Here is a 6000-nt window from a genome sequence, read left to right as displayed (position 1 = left end):
ATTAAACGAACTCAGCCTGCATATATTATCTCGCTCCAGCATTGTTACATTTTGTGAAAAAAAGATCGAAGTCTTCTTCTGCAAAACTTCACACACCGTTCGGATTTGGTCCTCTGATGCCTTGGCGAAGAGTAACAGGTCATCTGCAAACATTAAATGCGAAATAAGCGGTCCCGACCTTCCCACTCTAATTGGTTGCCATCTCCTATTTGAGAGCGCCTCTTGAATTAAATGACCAAGGCGTTCAATACACAAAACGAAAAGGTAGGGTGATAAGGGGCACCCTTGGCAAACTCCTCTACTTGGCTCAAAAACATATGTTAAATTCTCATTCCATAAAAGTCTCATGCTTACAGTGGGTATACAATCCATGATGATAGCCCTGAGTTGAGAAGGAACGCCCACGGCAACCAATGTGTCATCAATACAATCCCAGAGGAACCGATCGTATGCCTTCTCAAGGTCCACCTTAATTGTCATAAATTTCTTCCTACCCCGCATGCAAAGCATCGTGTGGACTAATTCTAGAGCAACAACAATATTGTCATGGATCTGGTGTCCCGGTACGAAGCTCACCTGGTTCGACGAAACTAGCTCAGAAATACCCTTGTAATCGATTCGCTATGGTCTTTGTCACCAGCTTGTACGATACGTTACATAAGTTGATCGGTCTGAAATGATGGATAGTCTCGGACCTCTTAATTTTTGGAATTAGGATGAGGAGAGTCTCATTGACTCTAGAGATCGAAGTTGCTCCCTCCATGATTTGCCTTATAAATTCAAATAGCGATGGCCATATAAACTCCCAGTTGGATTGAAAAAATACGACTTGATATCCATCCGATCCAGGCGCTTTGAACGGCCCCATATCAAAAAGGGTGCGATGAACTTCCTCTACTGTAACTGGCCGGACCAGTGACTGGAGTGCCGTAGGTGACAGTTGAGGAAAACAGTGTGGTATGGTCGATTGGATTGGACCACGCTCCCTGGAGAGCAGCCTCCGAAAATGGTCTGTAGCATGAGCATGAAGGGCTTCTTCCTCCGTGATCAAAGTTCCATCTGCCTGCTACAAAGCCTCGATCCGAATACGTTTCCGTTTGATCATAGCTTCCGTATGAAAATATCGCGTATTGCGGTCCCCGGATTCCACTCATTCGGTTCAGGACTTTTGCAACCATAATAACTCATCTTGTACCAAGATCTCCTCCAACTTCGCTGCCAAAGACACTTCTAGTACACATAGATGTCGGTTCGACCGGGTCTGCTGTGCTCGCTGTACACCACCAAGTCTAGCAAGTGCATGACTAAAAGTCTCTGGATGTGCCCAAAAGTGTCCCAATTCTATTCTTTAACATGCTCCCTGAAAGTGGCAAGGTTCTGTGTAAGCCTTGATCCATTGTCCAAAGTTGCCCGCAATAGTCGGTCGAAATCGGGGTGACGCTTCCAAGCAGCCATATAACGAAAGGGGCGGGTGCCATGTCGGCTTTGCTGATGCCCTTATAAGTCCACACGCAAAGGGTGATGGTCCGATTTCACTCTCGGTAAGACTCTCACACTTGTATCGCCAAAGAGGGTTCGCCATTCCGCATTGCAAATGGCCCTGTCCAATCTCTCGAACACCCGATCATATCCACCCCGAGCAACACCTCTCCAAGTAAAGCGTGGGCCCGTACTACCCAAATCCAAGAGGCCCGACTGTTCAAGCACCTCACGGAACCGAGCAGCCCGATTTGGATCAAAGGGAGCCCCTCCACATTTTTCCTCGGCTAATGCGATCGCATTAAAATCACCTAATACCAACTAGGGGCCAGTCACTTGTTCCGATACTTCTAGTAAAAACCGCCATAAATCGAGTTGGGCTCTTTCCACAGGTCACGCGTACACAACTGTAAGAAACCAAGTCGAGGTACCACAACGGACACGTATATGCATAGCATGGGATTGTCAGCACCCCATTTCGGTCCATCGGCTCCAGGGGGCAAAATCGTCATTTTTCCAATTTATCACATTTTTTATAAAAACAAATTCAAATCCCGGGAAGGGGTCGGGCAGCGTTGACCGGCTGCCCGTGACCCGCCGGCCATTTAATTTTTTTTTTTTTTAAAAAAAGAAGAAGATTCGGGCAGGCCAGGCAGCGCTCGCCGGCTGCCCGCGATCCCCGCCGGCCCAGCAACCCCAAATCGCGATTTTCGCGATTTCCGCCAAAATCGGCCGAAATCCTAACGGAAAAGGGGATGGGATTGAAATTAAATGGACATAAAGTTAATTCGGGGGGGGGGGGAGGAAGAGGACCCAGTGAAAACAAACAGAAAATTGGCTCTCGATTTGGCGAATTTGGAAGTCGAAGAACTCGGAACTCTCGCCAGAAAACCGTGGCTTTTCCCCCCGATTCCGATTGATTAAGCGCCGATGAGGTCCCGATTGACCACGGCAGAAGGCCGGCGGTGTCCAGAGCTATCTCCCGCGTCCATTCCGGCCTTCATCACGGCGGCCAGGGGCGAGAACCGCCGCCCAGAAGCCATCGCCGCCGCTGCCCCCCGATCCCTACCGCCTTTGGTTAACGGGCCTCGGCCCAGTTCGGTTTCTTTTGCAGGCCCAGCCCAAGCCCAGAAATTCGGCCCAACGCTCCGATCCGGTCCAGCAGCTCTTCCGGGCGGTTCTCCCTTTGGGCGGGCAGTCCGAACCGATCCGATCCGACACAATTGCCCGGCGATTTTTTTATTTTTACAGAGAAGCCCCTCAACTTTCCGAACTAGGTAAATTCTCGACTTAGTGGCATGATTAGGGCTCCTTTCCTGAATATTATTGCTTGCTTGATGGATATAATGTCAAATGAGTGTTCTTGGGTCGTGTGGGTGATCGAATTTGTCCCGAACTCGATTTTACGAACTTTCCATTTTGTCACATTTCAGTCCAGAGGAATCATTTTATTTTTTTCAGATCTGCCCCGAACTCTAAAATTTATTTTCAACCAAGTCCCGATCATTTTACTATTTTCCAATCAGTCCTTGGATTTTTCAGAATTTCTCAAGCATCCCAAAGGACTTTCCAAGTTGTTTCAGTTTAGTCCCTGGGCCATTTTTCACCCTTTTCAGATCTGCCCCGAATTTCAAAATTTCTTTTCAATCAAGTCCCAGTCATTTTACTATTTTCCAATCAGTCCTGGAATTCCCAGAATTTTTCAAGCATCCCAAGGAACTTTCCAAGTTGTTTCAGTTTAGTCCTGGGGTCATTTTCTTTAATTTCAGATCGATCCCGATTTTCAAATTCATTTCAAATAAGTCCTAGGACATTTTCAGTAATTTTTTTTACACAGTCCCAATTTTTTAGAATTTTCAGATCAGTCCCCAATTTTTTAGAATTTTCAAATCTGTCCCCAAATTTTTTAAAATTTTCAAATCAGTCCCTGATCTTTTAAAATAGTTCAATTCAGTCTCCTGGACATTTTCTAAAATATCTGACCCTTTCTTACTCGGATCACCCACCGACAATGTACGTGCCCCATTTAAATATTTCATTTTTGTAATTTTGTGACCATGTCGGAAATTAGAGTTTATCGGGCGGTCAACTAATGGCTATCTCGACGGCTCGAAATCCGTAGATTAAAGCATTCGGTAAATTTCTAATTAACCCAAAAATTTTACATACGGGATAATCGGGACGTTAAATTTGGTTAAATTAAATCACTTGACTCTTTTAAGTGAATTGCACGAACCGATTAATAACCTGTAATCGTACCGACAGTTCAAGAACTGTTAGTCATGCCCTTTTCAAAATTCACAATTTCAAAAGCACCGAGATACGTACAACTTAATCTTGATTTTCATGTACATACATATTTACCGATTCGAGGGCATGATTACCGGTTCTTATCCTGCCGTCAGTCTAGTGTAGGTTTGTGTTTAGAGCGGGTTAAAACATGGGAAAACGGATTAATTTCAAATTCTGCTTAAATCAAACATGGGCAATAGTCAAATAGAGGGTTAGATTTTTGGGTTTTAGGTGAAAATACTTTTAATCTATAAAAGTCATATTGTCGCGATACAGAATAATCCAAAAACTACCTACACATTCGAGACTTGACTACAGACATCATGTCTGTCGGGTCCGTTAAAATAATGCCGGATGCTACATACCCTATCTATCACCCTTTTTTGCTTGTTTTAAGGTAGGATTTGGATGCCAAGATATCTCGGGTAATAATCAGTTAATTCACGTAAATTCGGCGATAACAAAACCCCATTGTTTGTATATTTGAGCTTGTTTGTTACATTTATGCACTTATTTGTTATGCGGATCGAGCCCGATCCTTTAGGACTCGATTCACATTGGGATCAACGCCCATGACCTTCGATCACGGGTCCAATGCCCCTATACACTGAGTGCGCATTTAATTTAATTTTCGGTCTTTCCCAAACCATACGGTGAGCATGAGTGAAATAACGGTCGAACACGAACCGACCGGGATTTAGTCATTATAGCTTGCCTTTTATTTATTTGAGAAAACAATGTAAAGTTTTATATTATACATATATTCATGTAAAATCCCGGTCGGAGAGTGGACGGTCAGAGTGCTTCTTCGAATTTACGGTGTCAAAACGCATAAGATGAGCGGAACTTAATCATGCGGTAAATAAATAAAATGGCAAGTCTAGCAAGCTAGAGTACCGAAAGGGCGTGTGGGATATAGGCCCACACGTAATAGAACCCCCGAATACGGAATTTCCGGTTCCGTATAGACCATTGCCTTAGCATTTTAGGTGTACCCAGTACCCCTAGACCCGGGCGACTCACCGGCCCTCGACCCTCGGGTCGTAAATAGGTAGTGGGGACTCCTTCTCACGTGCATCCGTCGCGCGTCCCTGGGAAGGTGGACACTCCCAAGCCGCGTTGCATTTAGGCGCACGCATGCGTGCCCCAACGAGACGAAATTCGGGTGCGCACAACTTGGCGATTCCACTGGGGATACTCAGAGGGTTCGGGCTCGTTCCCGCTTGCTTTGTTTGCTTGTTTATTTATCGCTTTTCGCAATTTCCCGCTTATCTACTTTACGCACCTTTATTTCTCGCATGCACATTACATATCATACTAGTTTCAGGTACCTACGGGTCGCGTCCCACGACCGATTTTAGGAAACACAGGTTAGATAGGGGTTCCGAGTAAGGGTACGTCGCACAGTTGGACCGTCGATTAGGCCCCCAAAGATCCCCGCTCGATTTCAAGGAATTGATACCCTTGAGTCCAGAGCCCCCATCCTTACGTAGCACGGTCCCTATAATACTAAAACCATGCATTCTGCAGGTGCTCCACGCCATCCTCCAACCGGACTCCAACAACAGTCCTTGAGTCGGCCTGCACGCCAATTTGAATCTTTTCTGTTCTTGAGAGAGATGTGCGATATATACTATTCATTAAGCCGTGGGCATTTTTATTTTCTACATGCATGCATCATCTAATTTCAAAATTATGGTGTCATTTGTATTGACTAGTCTTAAGTCGATTTTCCTTTCATCTTGGTAAGGGATGTCACGCCAGGTCTCCTGCCCGCGCCTCGATAGAGTCACACCACTGCTCGAGGAGATTACCCGTATATGGAGAGCATTACGCCCAGTCGACCGCCGTAACATCTCTACGTTCATAGGGGATATCCCTTTGCTGGCTACTCGGCAAGTTGATTGGAATTTCCTCGGAGCCGCCATCGCATTCTGGAACCCAAGTCGCGCCGTCTTCGACATACAGGGTACCGAGCTCACGCCAACCATCGAGGAGTATCGGACACTCATCGGTCGAACCGCAGTTGTCCACGACATTGTAGAACCCAACTTCCACACCGCCCGATCAACCCTAGTCTCACGCCTACTCGGGGTTCCCACGACACGTTTGAATGCTGAACTCGCATACTCCGGCAGCACGGAGATTGCAATCGAGAAACTCCTCTTTTTTATTGAGTCCCGAGCGCATAGGGTCCTGGGAGATTTTCTTCGAAATGGTTTATGTCAT

This window comes from Punica granatum, chromosome 6, assembly GCF_007655135.1.
Source record: "Punica granatum isolate Tunisia-2019 chromosome 6, ASM765513v2, whole genome shotgun sequence".
Taxonomy (NCBI): domain Eukaryota; kingdom Viridiplantae; phylum Streptophyta; class Magnoliopsida; order Myrtales; family Lythraceae; genus Punica; species Punica granatum.
The sequence above is the reverse complement of the archived record's forward strand: the minus strand, read 5'-3'. Positions refer to the sequence as shown.